The sequence below is a fragment of the Stenella coeruleoalba genome (assembly GCF_951394435.1).
Source record: "Stenella coeruleoalba genome assembly, chromosome: 15".
Lineage (NCBI taxonomy): Eukaryota > Metazoa > Chordata > Mammalia > Artiodactyla > Delphinidae > Stenella > Stenella coeruleoalba.
In genome coordinates, this window is record NC_137161.1 from 13,196,325 (window position 1) to 13,211,619 (window position 15,295).

A 15,295-nucleotide genomic window follows, 5' to 3' on the forward strand; every position below is an offset into this window, starting at 1 on the left:
CCTGTGTTACCATCCTGTCTCCCTGCTGATGCAGACGGTCTTCAGATTTGTAACGAAGAGTCTGGCCGGTTCCCAGCACATAAGTAGCCAGAGGACAAGTTCAGTGATTCATGTTCGATATTAAAGCACACGTCTTATGGGTCGGAGGATGAACATCACATGGGTGTGGGTCACACTCGAAGCTTTGTTCTTCATCTTTAGAACATTTTAAAGAATGCCTGGAAGCTTAAAGTATCTGCCAATATACTCTTAATTGCAAATGGATCACAGTTAATAAATTCTCATGTTTTGAGCACATCCCCATAGGAACTGTGTAGAATGACCTTGGATTTGTTCTTGACTCCTTTCTCTCACAGCATTTTCAACTGATCAGCAAACCTTGCTCGTTCTACTTTCAAAATATATCCTGAATCCGACCCTTCTTCCGCCTCCACTGACCCTGGACACGTCTCCCCATCATCTCTTCCTGAATGATTGCCACACCTCCTCACTGGTCCCCCTGTCTCCATCTCGCCCCCTACAGGCCATTTTGCGTATGGCAGCCACAGGGATCCTGTGAAAACCTCTGGAGCAGGTCCCTTCTCTGCTCAAAACCCCCACTGTCTCCAGTTCCAGTCGCCCCCAGACTCCTCACAGAGGCCCACAAGTCCCTACCCCTGGTCTGGAGTCTTTCTAACTTTCCGAATGTATCACCAGCCTCACTGCTCACTGCTTACCCAGCCCTGGCTCACCGGCTCCTTTGTGACCATCCTCCTCACGCTGACGTCCACTCAGGTCCTGTCCTGGCTGGGACACTGACCCCAGATGTCCCCACGACTGACTCCTTAGCTCAGCTGTGGCTTCACACAGTGGCCTTTCCTGACTGCCTGCTTGGGGTGACCCTCTGTTATTCACTGTCCCCTTATGCCATGTGCTGGTTACTTTTTCCTTGCTTTCCAACCTCTCCACGTTCCGCTGGGCTCCAGGAAACTGATTTCTAGGGACTGCCTAAAGACTCAGGGAAACAAAACAGACATTTACATGAGGCAGAGTCTGCAGAGGTTTGAGATGCAATAGGACCCATCGGGTGGAGGTTTTTTTTTTTTAAAGGGCTTCAAATGCTTGGCTTTTTAAATTATTTATTTATTTATTTATTTATTTTTGGCTGTGTTGGGTCTTCATTTCTGTGTGAGGGCTTTCTCTAGTTGTGGCAAGCGGGGGCCTCTCACTATCGCGGCCTCTTTTGTTGCGGAGCACAGGCTCCAGACGCACAGGCTCAGTAGTTGTGGCACATGGGCTTAGTTGCTCCGCGGCATGTGGGATCTTCCCAGACCAGGGCTCGAACCCGTGTCCCCTGCATTAGCAGGCAGATTCTCAACTACTGCGCCACCAGGGAAGCCCTCGGGTGGAGTTTTTTATAGAGATTTTTTTTTTTCACTTTTATGTCTGTGAACAGACATAAACCCTCTTCTTCATTTGAATTTTCCAGACTGCGAAGGGGACGGGTGTAACTCTTAACTCCCCCACGTGTAATCAGGGGCCCCAGTGAAGAAATGAAAGGTCCCTTATGTGTCGGGGAATGAAGTGGTTGCTGATCCATTACTCACCCTGCACAGGCCAAGGGAAGCCCGACGTCCCTTGCTGTCTGCCTGGCCCATCTTGACAAATGTAAACCAGCAGGCAATGGCTTGATAAGAGCATAATGATCATCATTGTTTCAGTTTAAAAAAAAAAGCATGATGGGGGACTTCCCTGGTGGCGCAGTGGTTGGGAGTCCGCCTGCCGATGCAGGCGACACGGGTTCGTGCCCCGGTCCGGGAAGATCCCACATGCCGCGGAGCAGCTGGGCCCGTGAGCCATGGCCGCTGAGCCTGCGCGTCCGGAGCCTGTGCTCCGCAACGGGAGGGGCCACAACAGTGAGAGGCCCGCGTACCGCAAAAAAAAAAAAAGCATGATGGGTCTAGTCAGACTTTTAGTAGGAGAGGAAAAACATGGGAATGTCAGTGGGCAAGGAAGTACAGACAGAATGGGAAACTAAGGCAAGGGATAGGGGAAGATGGGAAGCCTCAAGCAGAGCCGAGGATGGGGGCGGGTTGGTGATGGGCTCTTGGACGCTGGGCCAGTGACAAGGAAAATGCAAAGTTGCCGACAGATTTAAGATTGCCCGTGCTGGGACACACACGAAGCATTTTTCAAGGATGTAGGGAACAAGAGATCATTAAACTAAGTTACCAGGGCTTCCAAGAGACAGTGGGACTAATTTAATGAGAGAGGCCCCGACACTGCAAAAATCTAAATTAATTCTTTGCTCAGCTGTCCACAGGGGAGGATGAGGAAGCGGTTACCTTCAGAAACCATAATCCATTTTCTTACTGAGGCAGAATAGAGAGAGAGAGAGAGGAAGGGAGGGGAAAGAAGAGGCTGGGATGGTGGAAGGTGGGGTTTATTGTCCTTGACGTCATGGTGGGAGTTTCTCTGACACAGATCAACTTTAATACCAGCTCAGACCAGTCCTTTGAGCCCTCACCGGCCCCCTCCACAGGTCCCAGCCCATTCAGGGCTTCCAGGAAGCAGCTCCCAGGCCACAGTGGCCATCCTGGGACCTATGAGTCCTTTGTCCCCACTGTTGGCCGACTTCCCTCTCATCATGAGAGCTGAGCTCCTGCTTCAGTTGCACAACTCTCTGGGCAGCTTTCCTTCCGGTGGTTAAAACAAATATCTCCATCTTTTCCAGATTTCCAGCATCACAGTCTGTGATTTGGAGTACCGGTTGCCCAGCGGGGTGGAATCAAGATGAAACTACAACCTGAAAACACCAGGTCCGTTTCCGGAAATCCGGTATGTAAAACTCTGCACATAGGCCTCTCATGTGAAACAGCTGGGAGAGACTGAGGCTCTTTGGGATCCAACCTCCCTTATGTTGAAGATGATGATGTGCCCCCTCCCCCCAAGAGTGTATCCTGTTGGCCTTTGTTTACTGGTGATGCTGTCTCTTGAGCTGAGGACTGGCTACAGGTGTGCCCACCTCATCTCATGATGATTCACCAAGATTGCATTTGTGATCTGGGTACTTTTCTTATGTAGGTTATACTCCAAGAAATGTTTACACCCAGTGAGATTTTGATTGAGGAAGACAAAGACATTTATTAAAGGTGAGACACCAACCCCCCAAGGGTGTTTGAGCCAATCAGCCAGAAACCACCCTTGGCCTTCTCCCAAGGGGATTTGCTCCAGCCCCTACTGGTCCAAGATTCCATACCTGGCTCTCCTCCCACCTTCCTGCTTTGTCATGTCCCTTGGACCGTCAAGGTCCTCCAGGGACCTGGCTGGGCTGGTCCTTCCCATCCCAGAGTTCCCTGCAGCCCTCCCTGTACTCGCTCTGAGAAACGCCTTTCCCATCATGGAGAATCCAGACAGGTCTGTCCTGGCCATTCCACCTGCCTCCCCCTGACAGTATACAAGGTCATCGTGGACCCCACCAAATCACCAATGTCTTTAGTTATGGGGCTTTAGGAAGATGAATCCACCCTCTCACAATTTCATTTCTGGTTCGTGCATCCCAGAGGCAGGACAGAGCTAGCACCCAAACTCTCCGTAATAGTTCAGAAAAGGACAAGAGGTGCTTAGAGCCCAGGAGAAGGAAGAGGGAGGGGCCATACAGACTCTCTATCTCAGCTTCTAGTTTCCCTGCCTCCGGCCGCTTCCCTCCCTGAGTGAGAGCCAGCTCCGCTCCAGACACATCAGTCTCCTACCTAAAAGCCTTCCAGCTCCTGAAATGGAGAAATACATTCCCTAACCTGTGTTCTCACAACACTAGCTCCTCTCAAAACCTCATCTTCTAGACACCAACCGCGTGCATATTTGATTTGGGTTCTCATCTTTATTAATTCCCTCTCCCAGTTTATCTTCATTTACTTAATTCTTCCTCCCTACCCTATTTTTAAAGCACGAAGTGCCTTTCCCATTGCTCTTTCCTCTGGAAGAATGCAGGCACTTAAAAACAAGAATTTTCCTCTGGAAGAACGCAGGCGTTTAAAAACAAGAATTTTCTTCCAAGTCCAGCTTAGCCATTTCCTCAGGCCTGGGTGAGAGCTCTTCTCTTTTTCATTCTTTCCTACAAATGTTTTAGCTTTGATTTCTACTTTGGTATGGGAGTTATTCGGGAGCGGATTCTCTCCAATAAAATGCACCCACTTTAAGCGTCTGGCTCAGTGAGTTTGGACAAATGTGTCCGCTGGAGTAAACTTCACCACGATCAAAACATAGAACACTTCCAGCCTGAATATCTTTTTTATGGTTTGTTTTAATATTGTTTGGTTATGATCAGAGCATAACCTGTAAAAAGTCTTTATTTCTTAAATTTTGTTAAGGTTTCCTTTGTACCCAAAGAAACAACAGCAAAAACAAAAAAGGAATGATTTGGAAAAAATATTTAAATATCAGATATTCTGTCCCTGGCGATCTCTCCCTAGATCATCTTTACTCTGCTCCTAAGGCAGTCGAGTCATCCTTTTATTAAGCCATAATCATGCTGCAGTGTTGCGAGGCCTTTCTGTGTCTACCCAACCCCCTTCGCTAGAGATGAGCTCCCTGAAGGTCAGGGCCACATCATCACTGAGTCCCTAGGGCTACAATGGGACTCCGTGTGGTAAAGATGCTTGATCAATATTCATACCTAGAGTTGAATTAAGTACACCTTGCCTGTGTCCTGGAGAACTCACCTGGGTGGCAGGTGGTTTAGGGACCCCCCAATCACTACCCCAGGCCCTCTCTCTCCAGTGGCTAATTCATGTTAAAATATCTCCCCTGTTCTTTAGAGAATAATTGAGGGAAATCATTCTAACACACACCTATTGACTTCTCTGCCCTGACCCAGGGGCTTGAAATAAGTAAATCATTGAAACCATCACATCCTGCCTGTTTCAGGGAAGGCATTGATAGAAGGGGTATCAGTGGATTCGATCATGGCAGGAGCAGGCGGGCAGGGAGAGGTCCCTGGCCCAGGCGTCAGTGCGGTCCTCAGGGCTTCGTGAGGTCTCAGAAATCCAGCCCAGGGTACTTCACAGGGAACGGCAGGGGCTGCTGCAGCCTGTCTTTGCATCCTTTCCCTGAGCTGGACAAGGGGAGACTGACACGTGGGCTCAGGAAATGAGATTCAAAGTCTCCACTTATCCCTCAGCTCAGCCTCTTGGGGATGCAGTGGGCACCTGCTGGGAAACGCCTTTCGCAGCAGGGGTGTCTGGGAGCTGGGAGGGAGAGGCGGGTGACAGTCTGGGGCTGGTACATGGATCGGATGTGGCCCCATCTGGCTGGAGGTCTCCATCCTCTTCCTCTCCCAGGGCCACCTGGACTTCAACAGCACCCACCTGAGCCCTCCATGCCCTGGCTTTGCAGCCCTCGCATGGCTTACCCATTGCCACCCTCGGAAATCTTGACCCTGGCCTCCAGGCCCCTCCTGCAGCCTCCTTCTGCCCTGTCTCTGCACTGCCTTCTCTCTGCTGCCCATTTGGGCTCCTCCCTTTTCTCAGGTCTGGGCAATGCTGTTCCCCCTGCCTGGAAGGCTCTTCTTCTGCCCCTCCCAACCCCCTTTGTCCAACTCAAGGTCTCCCAAACAGCAAACGTGAGATGATAGAGCCAGTGCACACGGCATCCAGTAACACTGAATCCTATCGTGATTCTTCTTTCCTTCCTCCGGTTACCTCAAAGGCAACGTCTTGATTTGGTGCTAATATGCCTTTAGCACCTCTCTAAGCCTTGCTCGTCATCCTTTGAAACAAAGAAAGAACAGGCCCCGGCTTAGTGCAGAATGCAGCCCCCCTGTTTAGGTGTATTGTTTTTATTTCCATGGTTACCATCCTCCTGCAGCAAGACGTGCTGGTTTCCCATTTACACCAGCGATATGGTTTCCCTCTCAAATAAAAGTTTCCTAGTAGAAACAAAAATAGATTTAATTAAAGAAAAATATTAAACAAAGGATTATTCTGGTGGTGTGTGGATGTGGGGAAAATGGAGACAGTGGCCTTTGAATGAATAAAACTGGGTAAACAGTTTGGGGGGGGCAAAATGGGTGAAGGTGGTTAAGAGGTACAAACTTCCAGTTAACAGATAAATAAGTCCTGGGGATGTAACGTACAGCGTGGTGACTATAGTTAAGATACCGTATTGTATATTTGAAAGTTGCTAAGAGTAGATCCTAAAACTTCTCATCACAAGAAAAAAATTTTGTAAATATGTGTGGTGATGGATGTTAACTTATCGTGGTGATCATTTTATAATATATACAAGTATCAAACCATTATGTTACACACCTAATACAATGTTAGCATCAATTACATCTCAATAAAAATAAAATAGAGAAAGCAGTGAGCAATGGCTAGGAGCTTGGACAGGGTGAGACAGCACTGGGCAAACCCCAACTCAATCACTTACCATCAGGGCCCTTCTCCTGACCTCTCCTTAGCTTCCTCATCTGTAAAATGGGAAAACAGACCCCACCTCATAGGGGCTCTTGTGCAGAATAGTGAGAGAATGTGGGAAAGCCACAGGCCCAACGCCGACATAGAGCAGACAGTCCACATGTGGCCACGATAATTATCACGAGTGTTGATGGGAAGAAAACACATCTCTTACCAGCTGGGATGAGAGCTGCTCGGAGGAGAGGAACTTTCACAGTGCGGGGAAATAATCTGAAGGTGTGGACTGTGTGGTCCTAAGGTTGGAAGGAGCCCACAAAGCAGTAGCTGAGAAGCTACACAAGAGATGTGAGCAGCATGGGGCTGGGGGCAGTAGCAGGATCCAGAAGAAGCCATGGAAGGGACTCTGCAGTGTTGCTAAGCAACACATCCTGATGCTGGAGTTGGCAGAGATGCAAAGGGACCGAGACATCAATAAAATCAGCTTCCTCTGTGCTGCTCCAGAACCATGAATAAAATGTGCCCATCACAGCTGCCGTCGGGATACGGAATCTGGGAAGGTAGAAAACAGGAAGGAGCCCATGCCATGTGGAAGATGGACCCCTGCAGAAGTGGGAAGGGCAATGCTGAGATGCAGAGAGGAGAATAATAGCTCAGTGGAGGGTGGAAATGAGAGTGGGAGGAACAAGAGATACTTCAGCTCGGTGAATGGCAGAAACCTTGAGGACGGCGCCCTTGGACTTCCCCTAAATGCAGGATTTGAGCAAGTCTACCAGCCAGCACTTGGGTTACAATGAGATTCTGTCGTCCTTTCAAGGCAGAATTGTTTGTGACCTTAACAAATTTGCTATGAAAATAACATGTGCAGGTAAGATACGCTTGAGTCCCCAGGCCAAAGGTAAACAGCCAGGCCTCTTTGTTAAACTTTTTTTTCCACTTAGCTGAGCCAATAAATCCCCCTTGGCCTTTGGATACTTGAGGTTGAATTTCCTGTTACTTAGCAGATGAAAGAATTCTAATTTATAGAAAACAGGGGCATAACTACTCTCCCATTTTACCGACGAGGAAACTGAAGCTCCACCTCCTTCTATCTCTTTACTCTGATTTCTGAGGCTGTAGCCTTTCTTCTTACCTGAGACATTCCTCCTCTGTTCTCTCTCAGCCAATGGAAAGAGAAAGAGATGATGCTCACACCCCATTGACTACTTTTTGTCACAAGGGAGTCTGGGAAATGTAGTCTTTCTTCTAGGCAGCCAGATTCCTGGCTTTTATGAGAGACCTGAGGGATGGGGGGGCGGGGGGACACCCCACAGCCTCTGATGCAGCTCAGCTTCCCCTGCCCTGTCCCCCACCAGGACAGATGGGAGACAGATGACCCTCAAGCCCGACACCAATGTGACAAGGCATCTTGATCACAGTGGCCTGGCTGGGTCTCCCCTGCAGGAGGACAGCACTTGATCTGGGCCGGGTCATGCCTTCTGCAAACAACAGGCCAGAAGGGGAAAGGCGGGGAGCAAAGATGAGGAGCACCTCCCGCAAAGGACTTCGTCCCCTTCCTGGGACTCCTGGGGAGTCCAGGTCTTCCCTCCATGCAGCTGGCTCCGTCCCACATCAGACACCAGAGACGGATGCTGAGCTGAGGGGACCCTCCCCTCCCCCACCCAAGGCAGTCACTCTCTGCATTGGGTTGGAAATTCCACCCTTTGGACGAGATGCTAATTATAGTTCCCTGTGTGCCATCTGTCGCCTGCTAAAAATAGGCTGTCTTGTGTTTTCATCTCCACAGGTGCAGCTGAGTTTGGGGAAATAACGACGCTTTTAACACTGGTGCAAGTAGATGACTGACTCCTGGACTCAGGGAACCAGGTCTGTCTGTGCGGGAACTTGTTTCCGGGAGTAAGACCCATGGCAGCGGGCCAGTCAGAAGAGGTTCTGCGACCCTACGGGCTCAGTTGGGGGGTGGGTGATGGTGGGAGGACAGTGCTCCTGGGTCAGCCTCGCACGTGGAGGTGGCCTGCAGAGCTGGGAGCATCAGCGATGGGCCGCCAAGGCTGAGAGTCATTTGTCATCCAGGCAGGAGGGAGGCAGTTAAAGAAGGTCACTGGCAGTGCACAGGGGCCCCAAATCCACGATGAAGGCCAGGAAACAGGGGTGTTGGAATGAGATGGCGAGGGGGTCCTGAAGGCGATAGAGGTGTGGGGGGAGGGGGGAGGGGATTGAGAAGTTTCATTCATTCATTCACTTATCTATCTGACAAATATTTATTGAGTCCTACTGCGTGCCAGGCTCTCTGCTAGGTGCTGGGTTGAAAGGGACAGATAGGATCCCTCGTTCATTTATTAATTTAATAGTCCAACAAACACATACTGAGCCAGACACTGCCCTGGGGATACAACAGTGAACAAAATCCCTTCCCTCCTGGAGCTAAAATTCTATTGGGGGTGGGGTGGAGTCCAATACCCTCTTCCCCCAAAAGAAAATTAATATCATGAAATACCATGATCCAGCGATTTTAGCAAAGGAAAACACCCGCTTCCCAGGAGACCAGAGCCCACCAGGCTCTAAGAAAGGGGGTGGGAGTTGGAGGAACAGGTGTAGCCTTTATGACAAGGAACCTTCATCCCGATCTTCAGGGGAACCCAGTGTTGACTGCAGCCTGAGAGAGGGACCCATGGCTCCAGGGCCCCCTGCGCCCCTCAGATGAGCCCCTCCCAGCACCCGAGGGGATGCCCAGACAAAGAAAACTCCCCCACTGGCCCACCAGGCCCCTGTGTGCAGCAAAGCCCCGAAGCCGGAAGAGTCTCAGCACAGGGTGCAGGCTTCTGAGGGTCTGACCCAGGATGTATGACATTGTGAATGCAGCAGAAGGGAGGCCCCACAGTTATAATTTCTCAGAATTTCAAGGAGGACCCAATTCTTCTGCCAGCTCAGTCTCAGGGAGCCGCCACTGGGCTCCGTGGGATCAGAAGGGTTTGCTGTGCCCTGTAGACACTGCACCAGCAGCCTGCAATGTCCCGATGGCAGGATTCTGCTCAGCTCAGACGCAGAGTTCACCTGGTGTGAATATTTAGTGGCCTGGTCCCTGGAAGCTGTGCTTCCATCTTTACTGCTCAGGGATTGAATCACCGCCAAGCGCCTCCTGTCCCTGGCAGGCACTTCTGTGAGGGGGTCGGAGACAAGCCTTGGGAAGCTGCTCCGGCCCAGCGGGGGGTGGGTCTATCTCCGAGGCACAGAATGGGGCTCAGGTTCAGCTACTCTCTGGCCCGCTGGGAGGGGCCCCCGTTGCTGTCGTCTCTGGTTTTATGGTCTCACGTGAGAGATGAGAAACCTCTCAATCCAGGAATAACAGCTCAAAGCCCCTTGCTTTCCCCACTGCAGGTGGATCCCGGTGTGTAGCTGAACTTGAGCGCAGTCCCTCTTGGTCATAAAGCTACAGATCCTGCTTATTCTCAGCTGGAGGTGAGGGCCCAGACCCCGCCTGCCAGTTCTGCAGCCCCGCTCTGCAGGCACCAGGGAATCAGCGTTTGCCTGTTCTTAGCAGGGGCGGTGGATGAGACAGGAGCAGAGAGTGGGAGGTCACAGAAGGGGTGCATGGAGTCTGGAAAAGAGGAAACACCTGGGTGAGGTATTTCCATTTTGCCTTTTTGGAGGCCAGATGTTGGAATGCCAAGAAATGTGACCTAAGAAGGTCACAGAGTGAAACCGTTCCTGAGTGTTTTCTGTGCAGGCAGACAGCACATCACAACAGTTAGCTTCCTGAGAGCACGGCCTCTGGAGGAGGACTCTCTGGGTCCAAATCCCAGCTGGTCACACCACTTACTAGCTGTGTGACCTCGGGCAAGTTATGTAACCTCTCTGTGCCTCAGTTTCCTCACCTGAAAAATGAGGATGATGAGAGTCCCTGTTGCATAGGATCATGGGACAGATTAGAGCAGAAAGTGGCAGTAAAGTGCTCAGCAGTGTCTGCCCATAGGACGCAGGGCTTAAAATGTTAGATGACATCATCATCATCATCACAGCTGCATTTGATGACACGCTGGCGACCTTCATTCCTGGCCTCATCAGCTCCATGTGGTTTTTTTCTGGGACCAGTTCCATCCCCTGGTTCAGACCTTTATCCTGTAGAAACGCAGGCTGAGAAGGATGCTCTGAGGTCATCCCCCTCATCGCCATCACCATCAACAGCCTCAGATGTCACTGAGCCCATGGCAGGTGCTAGCCCACCGTCCCTCAGATGGCAGCACTCTACAGTTTGCAGAGCACGTGATTTCTCATTCACCTTCCCAGCATCAGCTGATCCTGGACGCACAGATTCCTTGATAAATGTTTATTGAATGAACTGATCAAAAATGAGACTGAGGCACCGGCAGATGTAGGCTCCCAGTCTCCTGGTGATGATGCTTTCTCTCTAGAGCTTTCTTCTCTGCCTGCCCATAAAAGATCTTCATCCAACTAGGTCGATCCTGTGCTGTCCTCTGTAATTGTTTGGAGTGGCTGGAGTTGGTCATCTTAGAGGGGCTGCATCACAGTGGCCCAGGACTGGGACAGGCAAGGAGCATGACGTTATCGTCATGGACATTCATAGTAATAACACCATCACATTTACAACCTGCTTTACAGCCTTCAAGGAATTAAGCATCCATCGCCCTTGAAAGAGAAAGATAAACACTTAGCCAGAAAGAGAGGGAGGAAGGAGAGATTTAAGAATGAGCGAGGGATGCATTTTCCAGCATCGAGTGAGAACACGTGTTTCTTCCTGGTCTCAAGATCAAAGAGGATACCCAGAGGACAAAAGCCCTCGAGAAGGACTATGCTTTATCCTGAAGATTAGCCCACAGCAGAGAGTCAGGGAATCTGCAGGAATGGAGGCTTTGGGATTGTTGTTTTTAATTAGGAAGCAGGAGGAGAAAGGGCAGCAGGCCCCGAGCCCAGAGCTTTGGAAGGTGCGTCTGTGTCTGGCCACCTGACAGCAGCTCAGGGCGGGTGCACCCCGGGGAGCCAGCCTGCCGTTCCTCCCCACAGCCCTTTCTGCTCTCGGCTTAAGGATAAACAACCTTCTAGGGCTTGTCTCTCGAGAGCTATTGGAAGCAAAGCCACCAATTACAGGCTAAATCTCCAAGCATCCCTACAGAAATCTCTCTTCCTAAATCCAAAGCCCTGATTCCAGGGCAGCCTCTTGACCAGACTCATCTGTGAGCCTGATTAGCGATCCGCTGACGACAATGGGCTGACCTCACAGGCACTTACTGCATGGGGCCTGGGTCCTGAGCGCTCCTGCGCGTTAACTCGCTTAATCCTCACCTGGATGCAGTCACACGGGCCCCATCGGGAGCCTCAGGTCACAGGGGCAGAGTCAGGCTGGGCAGGGTTGACACCCCCTGGGGCCCGTGGCTGCAGGGCTTCAGAGCCAGAGTCCCGGCCCGCAGCACTGACCCCTGACCGCCGGCCGAGCACTGACTGTGTCCTCGCTGGTGGAAGAAGAGCTTCAGTGACAGCCCCAAACACCAATATTGCTACCGACGCCTCTTTCCAGGAAGAGGTCCTTCTCTCTTGAGACATTGAATCCAGTGCAACTGGACACTGAAGGAGACTTTCCTGGAGGACTTGGAATTTTTGCTCAAGTCCCAAAGCTAGAGGTGTTGGAACCCACTCATTCTAAAGAGAGTTCTGGAAACATCCTTGGGAGCCCGTGACCACCACCCACACGTGAGAGAAGAGGGACGTGTGGAAGGAGATTCCCGGGAGGGAATTCACAACAGGTGAATTTGAACAGCTCAGATTGTTGTGAGATTGAACGTTGACATATCCTGCACTGGACTCCTTAGTTCTTAAAAGATGCACCTGTTCTTAGGGCTGAGCAAGTCTGAGAGGCTTCAAGATCTACCCAGGATGTCAACCGGGCACAAGGGAGGAACCATAGAGTCTTAGTGGGCTCAGGCTGCTATAACGAATTACCATAGCCTGGGCAGCTTCAACAACAAATATTTATTTCTCATAGTTCTGGAGGCTGGGAAGTCCAAGGTCAAGGTGCTGGCCAGTTCGGCTCCTGGTGAGCACCCACTTGCTGGCTGGTAGACAAGCCACATTCTCGCTGTCCCCTCACATGGCGGAGCAGGGAGAACAGGAGCAAGCTCTCTTTTTATAGGAGTCTCTTCTTATAAGGGCACTAATCCCATCCTGAGGGCTCCACCCTCATGACCTCATTGCTTCCCAAAGGCCCCACCTCCTAATACTCTCACATTGGGATTAAGGCTTCAACATATGAAGTGAGTGATGGACACACACGACATCCATCACATGGCACACAGTTAAAGCCACCAAAGGAAGCATGCGCTCCATTCAATGAGTATTTCTGCTTCAAGATGACAACCCAGGAGTCCCAGAAAATCAGTCCTGGTCTCCTTGAAAGCCTTCAGGTTAGAGAGACTGGTGAAATCCCCAAGGTAAGTTATAATTGGTTTATTCCACTTATAACCAGAGCACCATGTCCAGGACACCAGAAGTGTCGGGGGGGAAAGCAAAAGCCTGGGGTGATGTCAGGTAGCTTGGGACTCAAGTCCCCCTTGTCCCTGGACTCCCTGCCTGAGGGACCCTCAGCACATTGTTCTCCCTTCCTGAGCCGCAGTTTCTCCCATCTCTAACATGGGAACCATCATACCTGCCCTGACCCCCAAGGGTGGCTGTAGAACCCAGGAGGAGCCCTCTTATCCAGAACAACTAGGACCATTAGAGGGTCCATTAGTAAAAATAAACTGACTAAACTGTGGAATTTTTTAGAAAGGTACAGTCACATCCTTACACAGGTTAACAGAAAACACATACATGTGCATTAATTAGTGAAGATTTTCATAACAGAGACAATGAGTTTTTTTTAATGTAAGTCTGCCGTTGGATTCTCCCATTGTCTCCTTTCTTTTATATAATCATACAGTGTTCAGTTTTAGTTTCTTGATAGCGGGATCACGACTTAAAGATGCTTGCAAAGCAATCTGAGTGCAGAATCTTCTAGACCAGAAGAAGGTGAACCACATATGTAATTTTTAAATTTCTAGTAGTCACATTTGAAAAAAAAACTTTTAAAAAGCAGATGACAGGGCTTCCCTGGTGGCGCAGTGGTTGAGAGTCTGCCTGCCGATGCAGGGGACGTGGGTTCGTGCCCCGGTCCGGGAAGATCCCACATGGCCGCGGAGCGGCTGGGCCCGTGAGCCGTGGCCGCTGAGCCTGTGCGTCCGGAGCCTGTGCTCCACAACAGGAGAGGCCACAACAGTGAGAGGCCTGCATACCACACACACACAAAAAAAAAGCAGATGACATTAATTTTAATGATATATTTTATTTAACCAAACATATCTGAAACATCAGTTCAACATATCATAAATATAAAATTCAAGATACTTGACATGTTTTTCATATAAATCTTCCAAATCTGGTGTGTATTTTACACTCAGTGCCTCTCTGTGTTTATCAGAGACAGTTGATCTGCATTTAGATTTCAGAAAATTTAAAGTTGAAAAAGTAGATTCATATAAAGAACTTGTCCCAAATACATTGAAAAGTTTTTCAATAACTGAATCACGTATCTGTCTTTAATCATGTGAATCGATTACAATGAAACAAAATCAAAGCCTCAGGTTTTCAGCCACGCCAGCCACATGGCAAGTGCTGCATAGCCACGTGTGGCAAGTGACTATTGTATCAGGCAGTGCACCGCTGGTGGTATTATATCTCATCTATTTTTCCAATCTCTACTTAAGCTTTTTTCCCTTATCAAATCTTTCTCAACAATTCAACTTGGTTTGCATAGAAGCAGCTTCTCCCTCTCCTTCTGTACTCCTAGTTATCCATTTGCTATATTTATTTAAGCTATGTAATTACAATCTCAGGTGCATCTGGACTAAACAGGTTTGGGAACAAAAGCAATGACTTTCAGTAAACAGGCAACTCAGTAATTTCCTTCCTGCATTTCAGACAGGAGCCGATGGCCCCGAGCTGTAGGCTTATCCATATACACGTTTACAGAGGAATGGCGAGCTTCAGATAAACAGGTGAGTCAGGTAAGAGAGGTTGGATAAGAGAGGTCCTGCTCTGCACTTAAAGCCCTGCATGCCATGAATGGATTGCAAAAAGTGCTCAAAACTACTGCTTATTATTATTAAATTCTGATTGTTGTTACCTCTGCTAGTATAAAAGCCCACCAATCCACCAGTGCCCTGCTCAGATGACTGCCTAACCAACATCCTTTCCCTCATTCCTCTTTTCAAACACAAGCCCAACTTTGCCTTGTTTTTTGTTCTGGGTTTTTTTTTTAACGGCAGTTTTATTGAGTTGTAATCCACACACCAAACAACTCACCTATTTAAATCGAGACGCGCTGACGGTGGCCCAACTTCGCCTTGGTGGCCACCTGTGCCCGTGCAGCCCCTCGGCTCAGGGGATGCTGACCGGATCCTCTGCTCCAGGGTCACCCCTATTAGTCAACGGTAATTAGTCTACAGCCATCCCCTAGAGATTGTTAGTGGTCCAAGGTGGGCACATGGCCCAACATGGCCAGTTGTATCAGAGAGGAGTGTATATCTCACACTCCTTGCTCTCTCAAGGCCAGTAAACCTGGACAAGGAGACACGTGGTCCCAGTTGCCAATGGCGGTTATCTCGTGACCAAGAGGGGAACTGACTTAAGTATGAAACCAGAGCAGCGGCTGGCAGAACAGAGAGGCTAGTGGTGGTGTATAGCCGCCGAATCCCTGGATTCAGCTGCTGGACCCACCCTGAAGTCCTCCTGACTGGTAGCCTCCATTACAGGAGAGAAATTCCTTTGCGGTGTAAATCAGACTCATTACGGACTTCAGTTACATGCTGGCAAATGCAAGTAAATGGACACACCATCCCTTCCAAAAAGCCTAC